The 13,685-nt window shown below is 40.7% G+C and overlaps 2 pseudogenes; both read left to right on the top strand.

Annotated features, from left to right (window-relative positions):
- The first annotated feature begins 410 nt into the window (after positions 1-410).
- On the top strand, positions 411-1,054 carry LOC147461743 (glutathione S-transferase U25 pseudogene; annotated as a pseudogene).
- Positions 1,055-7,039: 5,985 nt separating this feature from the next.
- On the top strand, positions 7,040-8,646 carry LOC147461744 (phosphatidylinositol 4-kinase gamma 3-like; annotated as a pseudogene).
- Positions 8,647-13,685: the final 5,039 nt, after the last annotated feature.

Genomic DNA, 13,685 nt, shown 5'->3' on the forward strand with positions numbered 1-13,685 from the left:
TTTCCAAACATACAAAATTCCTTTCCTTGAGTTTGCCAAGAGGAAATTTTAGAAAATTAGGGGCATTTTCCAGGTTTTACCACTATTTTTCTCTATTTTGGGGCAGAATTTCTCCTTTTCCCCTTGAAATTGGAAACGGCACGCTACTAAGTTGAGACACATTTTTCCCGAACACTGAGAGATTAGCTTACAAATTCTCCAGGGCTCTTGGCCCATCCACAAAATATTGCAGCTTGACTTCGTTGCATGCGCCAGAGAGAGAGGAAGAAGAAAATTGTTTTAACATCGTAGGAAACTAGAGAGAGAGAGAGAGAGAGAGAGAGAGAGAGAGAGAGAGAGAGAGAGAGAGAGAGAGACCTCAAAACATACTCCTTGGCTTCTCAATTTCTGGTGCAGTGTTGTAATTCGCCATGGCCACACTGACACTCAAGGTTCTCCACCGATGGTGCACCATGTTTGGCCTGCCGGTCCTCATTGCCCTTAATTATGAAAAGGGGGTAAAATAAGAGTACATAGAGGAAGACCTTCAAAAGAAGAGTGAGTTCTTGCTTTAGGTTAACCCCATCCACAAGAAGATCCCTATGCTCATCCACAATGGCAACCCTGTTTGCGAGTCTTTGGTCGTTTTGCAATACATTGAAGAAGTTTGACCCTCTCCCGGTCATGTATCCCTTCTTTTCGTCAATAAATACCACAGTGCGGTGGCCCCTACTCCTGGGCAGACTTTGTTGACAAGAAGCTCTACAACGACGGAGCGCGGATTGTTCAAAGCTTCCAAGGAGAGAAGATAGGGCAAGGCTGGAAGGAATTCGTCGAGGCACTCGAGACATTGGATGGAGCCCTCCACGATGTGTTTGCTAGAGGTCGATGTTTTGGAGGGTAGAGAATATGATATGTGGACATTGCCTTGGCCCCCTTCCTCTGCCTTATGAGGCCTTGGGGGAGTTCAAGATCTGGGAAGCTGCTAGGTGCCCCCATTTGATAGTGGAAGGAGATTGTATTGGAGTGGCCACGTGTGAAGAAGGCATACCAAAAGAGGCTTCAGGCACCTTAATCTTAATTAGCCCTATATATATATATATATATATATATATATATATATATATATATATATATATATATATAGAGAGAGAGAGAGAGAGAGAGAGAGAGAGAGAGAGAGAGAGAGAGAGAGAATTACCTATTACGTCTGTTGCAACTCCTTCTTGCCATGGCCTGAAGGAGAGATAAAAATGAGCCTTACATACCAGAATGAAGTGCTCCATACACTAATAATATTCTTGGATTTGTTGCTCATGAAACTGCCTTCAAGGAACTGCCAATAACGTCATCGAACTATGCAAGCAAAGCAAGGAGATTGCTCCAAAAGGTGATGTCCAAGGACCGCGAGGCTGCTCCTAAGGTTGCCCAGGTTGTCAGGACACGGGTCCTACGGGCAGGGCCCTACCCTAAAGGGGGGTCACGGACCCCGGTCACGGGCCAGCTAGCAGTGTGGACAGGGGATCCTAGGGCTAAGAGCCTATAAGTATGGGCGGTTGGGTGGAGGATCCAGGTCTCTAGCTCCTAGGGTTCTTACACAGGTATCAGAGCAAGGTGGAGAGAAGGGCGAAGCAAGGAGCTATGGAGGAGGGATGCATGGTGTCTCTCTCTTCTCTCTCTCTCTCTCTCTCTCTCTCTCTCTCTCTCTCTCTCTCTCTCTCTCTCTCTCTCTCTCTCTCTCTCTCTATCGGGCGTTCATGGAGAACCGGGGAGCACAACCCTTGCACGTCGGGAAAGAAGGGGAGCCGCAACGTGGGCATGAGGGCGTGCATGAAGGGGCAGCCGAGGGGAGAACCGGAGGAGGGACCCCTTATATGGGGACTTCCATGGCGGGCTCAAGAAGCCATGGGCAGGAGCCCTTAACAGGCGAGGAAGGCGGCCAAGGAAGACCCGGCGTGTGCAGGGCTGGCTGTAGCGAATAAGGAGGGGAGGTTGACCCTCACAGAATCGCTTCATCTCTCCCTTGTTGGGGTCGCAGAGTCATGCCGGTGACAACTCGTCACTGCACCAATTCCTGCCGAGCCATGGAACCGCCTCCCTCTCACGGCTTACAGGCGGCGACCCGTTTGCGACACCATAGCCAGCCAATGTTGAGTTTTCGATTTCACACACAAAAGCCCTAAGGCCTTTGGCCTTGGGCAATTAAAATTTACTAAGGGAGGCAACCCATGCCCCCCCCCCCCCCCCCCCCTCGTAGCAGTGGCATCTCGACAGGACCATGGTATCTCGACGAGTCCTCAGTTGTTCGGGATTTTAGCAAATAAGAAAACCTGTCGTTTTGCAGAGATTAAGGCAAAGGCGTTCAAAGGGCTTACACCTCGCTTTATCAAACCGACGGGACTTCACAAGTGTTAAGGATGCTTACACCTCTTTGGATGCTACCCGTGGTATTAAGTACATGTGCCAATGTTCAAGGTAACTAAGCTATATCATGCAATGGCAAGGCCATGTCTTCCAGCATGGAGCAATTCCGACAAGGAGAGTACAACATGGATGATGGTTATTGGTTGATTCAAGACACGTTGCTTGAGGCGGCAATTCACAAAGATAAACCCTACCATGGTAAGGACCATGGTTAGGGCTACAACAAGTCCTCAAGCACGACTCGAGAAGTCCACATAAATCATCGCCAAGGTATGCAATAACTTTTGTTTTGGTTTGATTATGCTTTCAAACATGCTATGTAGCTCTTGCATGCAGGCACAAGCACAGCTTGTGACAAGTTCCGTACGCAGTCAACTTTTTTTCCACTGCTTTGTTTGCAAAGAGCCGCTGTTTGGTTGAGAGATCAACATCGAGCAGGGCTTGACTACACAATATTCAAGCCATGCAAAAGGAACTGATACTTACAGGGATCGGCACGGCCGATAATTCTTACTGCTCAATGGTTCAAAGTTGTTTGGCAGGTGTACTTAATGAGCACGATTTCTCAGTGGTTCAATTTGATGCCACTCCATAGACAATTGGTAGTGTTTTGGACTCTCAAGAAAATTAGCACATCTAGTTGCTCGGCATGGACGACTCCTTGTCACTATTTTCACCAGCTGCTAGCGGGTGTTTGGGCTATTAAAACTAACAGATTTTGTACAGGGATCTCGCATTGTGGCTTCTCCCGTTTGGCATATATTTTAAGCATCCAAACTTGGGAAGGAATAGGAAATGTGTTTGCAGGTTATTTCATATTGCAGGTTATTTCCTTATGTACCAGACGGGTGTATAGAATATACGACGACGTCTTTACAGATATGGCTATAAGCCATTTTGGAATGAGTTTTTCCTTCCCAATTTCATGACAACTGGTTGTAGCAACAATGACCAGGTTAGCCAAGTTTAAGTTTTTCTTGTTTTTCCCTGTGTATACTTTACTTGGCAATTACTGTCATTGTGCACCACAACGTGCTTTGGCCATTTTAGACGAAGCACGACTTTGGGGAACTGACAAAATAGGGAATATCAACTCATAGAATCCCTACCAGTCTAAACTGTGCAAGGCACTTATGGTTTTGGTTCTCACGTTTGAGGCCATCACTCTCCACAAGGGCTTACAATTTCGCATGCAAGCCATGCTAGTGAGGTGGATTTAATTCTACCATTTCCTGCATTATGCTTCTGCTATCACACTCGCAACTCTGTCAAGGACAGACTAAGGATGGATTGTTTACTCTTCTTGTTGGTTGCTATCAACACACACCAACACTACAAGGAACCTAAATCTAGGACTTATTTCACGGGCAAAGTGCCAATGCTAAGTCGTCCTCATACAATCACGACCCCTGCAAGGTAGGTGGGTCGGAATTAGTTTTGTGTTTTTCTGTTACCTCTCTTGATGAGAGAGTCATACCGGATAACTGTGGAATGCTTATACGATAAGCTGCAAGTCAGGCATAAGATGCGTCAGAGCACACAGCTTGGGTACACACTCTAAAAAATTAAGGAAAGTTCCTCAGCCCAGCATCTCTTCTTCTCGCTCTCCCTCTCTTTGAGGGAATAATCAAAATCTTCTAAGAAGCTTTTGATACATGTTTTGCTCGTGAGTCAGCTTGAGCCAAGGTGCTCTAACTCTCAGCTAGCTCGTGGCTAAGATGCTACTCAAATTAGTCTTCATCGGTTCATCCATTGAACACTAATTTGCATAAGGGCTATGCACCACACAGGCTAAGAGCCATTGTGAGGCCAAGGGTAAGACCCAACTATTGGCATTCTTTGGGTGATTGTTCTTAAGATTGAACAACTCTACCCAGGGGAGTATACATCGACGTTAATGGACAAGCAAGAGTCTTGTCATTACAGATGTTTAGGGTGTCATTTTTGCACTACATGTTTTCAGTGCGACACTCAAGTTGAGTTTTTGATAATCTTAAACTCACATCAGCTGCTCTCTACCACGGAGTATAGACACAACAATCATTTGTGACAGCATGGCTATCCATAAGAGATTGGTAGTTCACTTGTGTGGGTCTCCTGCTCTCTCTATAGCACTACGAAGTGTCTATGGACAGACTGTTTTGGGGTAAGACCCGACATGTGAGTGCTACATCACAACTTCGGCATTGAGGATCATAGTTTGATCTCTCCCAATTAGAATTTCATGGAAAGAATTCTGCAATCTACCATGCGGTAGCAAACAACTTCAACTTTCAAGTTGATTTCAGTCATTACATACACGGTTAACTCTGTTGGTTACTATTACCTGCTAGTTCATCAGTTTCTACAAAGGGTCTTACCAAAGGGTTTGACTATGTAGATTTTAACCAAAGGGGTTGGATTGCGAGGGCAACACCCATGGTTCCTAGTGCACTGCTGTTTGTTTTTTCAGGTTGGAGACGTGCTCCTCCCCATTTGCATACGAGTAAGTGAACATTACGTTCAAATCTACAGGTACGCATCTATTGATTTGGTGTTATTCCATTTTTTGTATGCTTTGCTTGTTTTTTTTTCAAGACGTATCAGCACGCTTGAATGTTACAGAGCCATGCCAAGGGCATGTCGGCACAAAGTATTTTGGACCAAGTGTTCAATCTACCTTTCTGCCTTATGATGTTACGAACCTACTTGTAGGGTTCGATTTGGCACATGTTGTCACATGGGATACAACATGGTCTAGGAACTCAAGGAGTTCGGTTTAGCCAGTGTGGAGCATGATAATGAGGGTCCCTCTCACTCTTGTTGCAGAGTGTTATCAATTACCTCCACACACAAGTACAGCTTGTACTTGATGGATGTCACTTTTCCTGACATCCTTACTTGAGACATATTCCACATGTGGAGAATATGAGTCTCTGGGACTGACACTGGCGCCCAATTCTTAATGATGTGTCGCGACGAAGTCCCTAGGTGCTGGTCGCATCCGTTCATTAGACCATTCGAAGCACACAATATCCGGTACAATTTCAGTGGCCAAAAATTGTCGGGTACTAAGTACAGACTTGTTGTGATTACAAGTGCTTTGAAACCACCTTAACGGAGGGTTGTTTCTACATATAGAAAAGTTTGCTACGTTCATGAGAATGTCTCATGGTTGGTACCTAGGTGTGACCGGGTTGTCACATTCTATTATGGTCCAACTTTTGCTGCAAAGTATGCTACGTTCATGAGAGGGTCTCATGGTTGGTTCCTATGTGTGACCGGGTTGTTACATTCTATTATGGTCCAACTTTTGTTGCAAGATTTTCACGTAAGTATAGTGGAAAGTCTCGTCATGGAATTGCGGTTCGGATATGTTTGTGTTAAATGCATGCACACTAGGTGTTATGGGCCCTAGTGTTTAACACAAATTTATTCGGAGCGGCATGCAAATTCATGGACTTTATCTTGCAGATTTAGTATGAGTTTACAGCCTGCCATACAAGGTGATGGCTAAGTATGGGTGTTTGTGATTGGATGCTTGAAACTCCAATCTGCTTTCAACCTAGTTGGTTGTCTCCATTCCATATCGAGTATATGGCTGGCTACTCAATGTTTGAGTCATGGTTTATCGTCAGTCGTGGAAGACTGTCTATAAGTGGTTGGGGGAAGTACCTCACCCTTACTGCTCTTATTCATCCTGCGTAGGATGGGCAGCTTACAAGCATTCTATTTAGTGCTAAAGGATATGCAAAGTGCATACGTTAGTAAACCATGCTAAAGGATATGCAAAGTGCATACGTTAGTAAACCATGCTAAAGGATATGATAAGTGCATACATTAGCAAGAAGCGAAACAAATGGATCGGTTACCTTTCTGGTTTGGAGTTTGCTTCATATGATGAAAGGCATGTTACGGCTAGTTTTAGTCTCTGCTTGTTATTCTCAAGTTATCAACCTTAATCATCAGTTTTGATGGGGTTGGCTACTGGCAAGAAACCATAGCAAGTCAAGGACTTGGTTACTGCTGATGAGTATGTCAGCATAGTACTTTCATGGAAAGATGAGCCGAGGTTATATTGCACATTCAAGTACCTTCAGAAAGACTGAAACCTGGGTATGAATTTAGACACCTCTTAGTTAGGATAACTAGTTTAACATACTCAAGTGAGTTTTAAATGGAGTCTTCACATTATGTTGGTTATGGGTCGGTTAACCAAGACGGTTGTACAGGGACAACAATGTGGAAAATCCAGATGTTATTCTTGATTTCATTGAACTTCCCAATGAACCGGGTTTCGATTCAACAAACCGTTGGATCCATGAGGGATGCCACGATGGAAAACATTAGTGTTCTTATGAAGATATCACCACTTGTGTTTTCGAGGACGAAAACTCTTCCAAAGGGGGGAGTAATGTCAGGACACGGGTCCTACGGGCAGGGCCCTACCCTAAAGGGGGGTCACGGACCCCGGCCACGGGCTAGCTAGCAGTGTGGACAGGGGATCCTAGGGCTAAGAGCCTATAAGTATGGGCGGTTGGGTGGAGGATCCAGGTCTCTAGCTCCTAGGGTTCTTGCACAGGTGGGTGCCACTAGATTTGCAAATGCAAGGTTTGTGGAATGTCTACAGGAATTCAATGAGTGAACTCTCGAAGGTATGGGCTCAAATGCGGAATCGGTCTTAAGACATTTGCGATTGTCAAAGGGGACACTCTGTGGGAAGGTTAATAAGGACAACAAGTGATGTTGTGTGGTGATCTTTTGACATATAAAGTGTGCCTCAATAGATGTATATATTTGTCTTTGATTTTTAGGGAACTGATAATAATGAATTGTTTGTGCTTGCCCGTCGCCTGGCAAGGTATGTTATATAGCCCCTTTTTTGGCATATTTATCGTATGCAACTTCAATGTTGTGTGGACATGCCTCTAGAGTTATTAAAACTTCCAAAAGAAGGTATTTTGTCTTGAGAGAGAGAGAGAGAGAGAGAGCCATTTGCAACAAAGCATAACCATCGCTATTGGTCTTTGCTTATCCCTTGGGATTGATGAGAGTCATCTTCGGAGCACAATGATAATGTCTTAGTAAACTATTATTAATCGCATCATATTATTCCTAGACTCTCAAAGTGATGACGGTTTGCTTATAAACAAATATGGATTGAAGCGTGCAAGGTTTTTATGTAAAGCACTAGAGATTGACATATGGAGGCTCTGAGCTTTCCTGTCAAGATGCTTTAGTGAAGGATTCTGGTCTCACAAATGGAAAGTGTGTGCATTTGGTTGTGAAAGTTTTAGAATAATAGGTAGTGACAATTAAAACAATTAGTGGCAAGGAGCATGCTTTAAGAACTGATAGAATGAAGACTTGAAATAAAGGCTTTTAACAAAAAAAGCTAGATTTGCAACTCACAAGCTACAACTCGCACTGCAAGGTCATAATCTCAAAGGATGACATGTTAATTGAGTAATTTTTAGTGGGGGATGATGCTATAGTGCACTTATTTTTAAGCAATATTGTGAAAACAATAATGCATGCTATTGGGGCTGACATAAGAGTTACTAGAAGTTTCTCACAAGGTGAGGGGCAAACAAATTAATGCTGCATGGCAAAATGAGGAGGCTTCCATCGAGCAAAGTAGAAGAAAAATTTGACAATTGTTACCTGACAAAAAGTGGTAATGTTGAAAGCTTCTCAAAATGTAGCATATCGTAAGTGGTGTAGATCTCTTGGATCGTGTCAAAACTATTCTAGAAGAGGGACATGCTCCTGTTTTAGCTTGTGATGGGTCTCGAGGTGTATACTTTATGCAAGATGAATTTGAGTCTTCCATTATTGGGTTTTTCAATCCAGCAGGATAAGAAACCTATGGTTGTAAGTAACCCTACGGGTCCGCCTGTTTCTAAGAATGGAGATGAGGGTGCTTTGTGTGGAGTGGTAGCTTTTCTTTTGGATCATAAGGATGATGATAAAACATGTAGGTAAAAGCTCATTGGTTTTGCAGGAGTCCCCTCAACAACTTTGGTGAAATGCCACCATGAATCTTTTGGCCTATCAAAAATTGTAGAAACTACTTCAACCCGTCCAAAAATAGGGTGTCTTCAAATGTATGTACATGCCAAAAGAAACTATGACGTCTCAGTTTCCTATAGAGGAATTACATCCAAAGTACACAATATTGTCATTCTTGACATACACCTTGCTAATATTGACAAAAATGGCACAAACATATTGTCTTGCAAGGAAGCAAATGATTCCGAATAGAGCAACACATTGGAGAAGCGGATGATTCAAAATAGTTCAACATGCATTGGGGAAGTGGGTTCTACACAACAAACACTGCATCAAGCTCAACCTGCTCCTTGCACGTGTAGCCACGGTATGCAAAAGCTGCTCAAGTTGGCCGCTACACACATAGCTGCATTTTCCCAACACTATTTAAGATCACTTTGATGGCTCTATGAAATGAGGGAACTCTACCTAGTGTGGTTATGTGTGGGGAAAATTGGTCCACCTATTCATTTAGTGGAGAGTGCCAGCCAGAGAGAGAGAGAGAGAGAGAGAGAGAGAGAGAGAGAGAGAGAGAGAGAGAGAGAGAGAGAGAGAGTACATGCTTATGGTCACACCCGAGGGAATGGAAGCTAAACCAAATGGTTGCTAGGGTATGTATTGCAGGTAAGGGAATAGGCTAAAGTATCTAACTGGTTGAATACAGTCTTCTCTTTCAGAAAAATATTTGCTTTTTTAATTTGGGTTTGGTGGGTGCACACACACACACACACACACACACACACACACACACACACACACACACACACACATATATATATATATATATATATATATATATATATATATATATATATATATAGAGAGAGAGAGAGAGAGAGAGAGAGAGAGAGAGAGAGAGAGAGAGAGAGAGAGAGAGAGAGAGTACATCGGGTCATACTCTCAATTCTGCAACACACCCTTAAGTTCAATATAATGCATAAAACTTTTGCAAAGATAAGCAATTCAACGATCTATGTTTGCTTCCATTGCTATCAAGCTTTAAGGTGCCAATGTCGCTTAAATACACTGATAAAATATATGTGCCTTATATGTAGAAAGAAAGCATTTCAAACATTTTTCACGTCAAAGATGGCATTTTATGACTAGATGCCATTTGTTTTAGCCGCAGCAACGCGCGGGTCACATACTAGTAAGATACAAAATGAGAAAGAATTGGCTAAGATTATTAGTGCAGTGTCTTTGAATAAAAGAACGTTGGAGAAAGCTAAGGCACCCCCAAACCTTTGGATGTTGCCAAGGGAGATAGGGCCTTTCAAGTTCTTAAAAGAACGCTCCCACCAAGAGTCGAAGTAGAGAATGCTCTCACCGTGGCAGTCCCTCCTACTCTAATCAAGAGACAACTCATCGAGCTTGCTAAATCTACATCGGTATTCGATTTCATGGGCAAGGTGCATGCCAAAGCCGAAGTTGTCAATTGCCTTCATTTTAATTCCTCCTTGTTTAGCCTCGACATGCTGCCCTGGCTGCCCCTGTTGTGTTGGGCTATGACTAATTTTGGGCCCTTGTCTGCCCCACCAAGAGAGGGGTCGTTCGCCTCTCCTTGGCCCCCCACCACCGCCTCAACGTATGATGGCTTATGCGTGTTTTCCATGGCCATGTCTCAAGCGAAGGCGATGGTGTGACCCAACCCTGAGCCGAAGCTCCAAAGAGAATTTTAAAAAAATAAACTTTTTTAAATTATTTAAAAATCTTTGACTTGCACTAGGATCGTGATCCATGGACAAGTTTTCACTTCAGATCTTTATGACCGAATTATTGATTGCGATCCGTGGGAAAATAAACACCACCGAGTTGGTAGGAGAGGTGACGGATCGCGATCCGTAGGTTACATACAATTGATAGTTGTTGATAGATGTTGCCCTTTTCCTTTTATGAGAGCGTTGTCAACTTTGCATGCAAAGTATGCAAACTACAACGCTTCTTTAGAGACTTAAAAAAAAGACACCTTCAACTCATAGACAAGAAGTAATAAATAATGTGTGAGTTTGTTTTAAACAATCAAGCAAGGTCTTTAAATCCACCACGGCAAGTTTTTAATGCTATCATGTGCACGCAAAAGAGGATTAAAGAAGGCGCCATTAACACTTTGAAGACTACAGTTTCAATGAACCAATAGTAGAAAGACACGACTTGTGCTACGTGTCAAAATGTTGGCCGTTTAGTAGTTGGAATGTCCAATATAGGATTAGTGATCAATCAACATTAGTCATTCGGTTTTTAACCTCCTAGTGTACTCGACCCAACTTTCTGAAAAAAATATAGTAGTCTTCTAATATAATGGTAGGGTTTGTAAATTATTATTGTTATTAAGTTGTGGGTGCTAACTTGCTATTTGTTGTCATGGCCCACATTGTATTCTAACTTGCTAGCTTGTCATTGCTTACGTGCGTGTCAACTGAGGATCTTGTTGCATTTGCAAAGTGCACTTTCCACACCACTTAGGGCTAGAAAAAAATCGATGAAAATAAGGGCAAACTTGAAATTCTCTCGGTTTTTAGAGCCAAATTTGAAGCTTTTTTTGGTAATTACACTAAAACTTGTGAATATTTTTCGGTTTTCTTCAAGGCAAGCTCAAAATCCAACCGGGGTTTTAAAATTTTAGCCCGTTAAAAAACATTGGACCCCGGTTTTTTTCTAACACAGACACCACTATATGAATCACTATGATGCATTTTAGTTGGAAGTAGGCCGTGTTGTATAGCCTTTTTTTATTTAAAAAAAACTCACAATTGTGAGTTGATTATATTATCATAATTAAAAAACTATAAATTTTTGCTATGTTCGTAACCATAACAATTACAATGGAACATAACTACATCGGCTGATAGGAGAACCTTTTCCAACAAGCAAGTTAGTCATAGTGGTGTTGAAAGACCTATTACATTCATAAAATTTTGTTTGTTTATCAAGGGCGACGATCGTCTCCTTGCTTTCTTAACTTATCTCATAGATTTTGTAGAACCATATTTCTATGTTAAAAGCATATTGTAAGGGATTTTTGGACTACATAAGGAGTCAATCGTTGGATTTTTGGTGTAATTGTGGACCATAGAATAAAGCTTGCAATTAGTGCCACATGGCAAAAAAATATATTTTTTAGCATTTCTTTTAGGTCTTTGTGAGAGGTATTGACATTTGTGTAACTCTTGCTTTAAAGAGGACCATTGAATATTGGTTTAGTCATTATTTTTTATGCTTTTGGAATAAGTCATTGTTACACTTGTTTCCAAAAAAGTATAATATTCTTTTATGACAAAAACAAGGTGAGAGGCACGAAGACATGCTAAGTTAAGGAGTGATGAGGGAGTTTAAGTTTGAATATGTGCCTACAATCACATGAAATTTTCATTATGTTTTAATATAAAATTATGTTATCTATTATACACAGATGGTTTGTATATTACGAAGGGCTCCACTTAAATACTGTGAAAGGTGCATATTGAACATCTACATTTGGAAGCCAAATAAAATGAGAAGGAAGCAAATAAAAACAATCACATTAAAAAAATATTGTTTTTATTATCAAAAAACTAAATTTAATAAACATAAAAATAATAAATAAATTAGTAAAATAAATCTTTATGAAATCCTTAAATCAAAAGACCCTTTATCAATACATTATATCATGGGATCAAACTCTTATGAATACACTTTTTAATTCAAAAGGTGAATATAACTTTAGAAAATAGCATTTAAAAGACCATGATGTCTTTTCATTCACAAACTTCTAAGGCTCCTTGGGGACATTTTTCAAACAAAGGAAATTGAACTACCTTCACTCATAGTGCACTAAGGCCTTTAGGGGGCCAAAAAAAATTAAATTAAATGTTGGTGTCACTTTCCCAATTTTTTCCTCTCACAAAGAATCCTCTTATTATTAAATTTCTCTCAATAGCATTATGTAGGCCATATTGTGTGGACCTACTGGCTCTACTACTTTTGTTTTTCATTACATAGAATCTCCCCAAGATCCTTAGCATCTCCAATTAGCATGTCCATGCACATCACCATTTAAAACCAATCTTAATGAGTAGCATTTGAACTCATCACGTGCATACTATGAAACTCAATCTAAACCACTAGGCTATGGGCTCCCTTAAGCACTTAAAAAAAACAAATACCCCCCCCCCCCCCAAAACTAATTAATTGATGGCTTTTGAAAAAGTTGTTTTGGCTGCCTACTTGAACTTTCGCCTTGTTATGATCGAAAGGTGCCAAAAACAAGGTGAGGAGTCACAAAGACCTCTTAAGGGAGGAAGAGAGTTATGAGAAGTCAGTCTGAATGAGTGTATATAATCACAATCACATGTCATTTGATTTCTTATGTTTTAATATAAAATTGTATTGTTCATTTCACATACACAATTATAAATTCTCTATCAGGTGGGAAGGGTGCGATTTAAACAATAAAACGAAAGGCTCACATTGACATTCTCAAAAATAAAATAAAAAGAGACATTGAAAAACTAAACTAAAATAATATTTTAATGATTTCATAATAAACACTATGTTTAATAAGCATAAGAAATAATAAAACAACTTAAAGAAATGACTCTTTCATAAATTAAGATATCAAGGAAAATTTCAATGAGTCAATACTTCACATTATGGGCGTTTATAAAGTCTTTAAATAAAAAGACTCTTCTGCAAATTAAAATATAAAGAAAATTTTCAATGAGTCAATACTTCACATTATGGGCGTTTATAAAGTCTTTAAATGAAAAGACTCTTTCACAAATTAAAATATAAAGAAAATTTCAATGAGTCAAGGCCTTTTGAGCAGGCTAATAAATACTAGACAATTAAGTTCAAGACTAGTATGTGACCCGCGTTGCTGCGGCCAAGGAAAAAATGCCTCTATTCTCATAGGGCTATCTTCTCTTCCAAGTGGAACACTATCAATATTCTCTTTCTACACATATAATCTATCGCATTTATAGAAGTGATGCATGACACGATGTCTTATAGATGCTGCAAAGCATTCTTTGATACCAAGATTGAAAGCTTCTCATAGACATTATTTTTTATGAGGTGCCAACCCTTGTTCAACAAACTTAGGAGTGCTATAATTCTATTGGGGTGTGTGTGTGTGTATGTGTGTGTGTGTGTGTGTGTGTATATATATATATTATATGTATATGTATATGTATGTATATATATATGTGTGTGTGTATATACACACACACACACTATATATATATATATATATATATATTATATGTATATGTATA

The sequence above is a fragment of the Adiantum capillus-veneris genome, chromosome 3 (assembly GCF_014529385.1).
Source record: "Adiantum capillus-veneris isolate H3 chromosome 3, ASM1452938v2, whole genome shotgun sequence".
NCBI lineage: Eukaryota > Viridiplantae > Streptophyta > Polypodiopsida > Polypodiales > Pteridaceae > Adiantum > Adiantum capillus-veneris.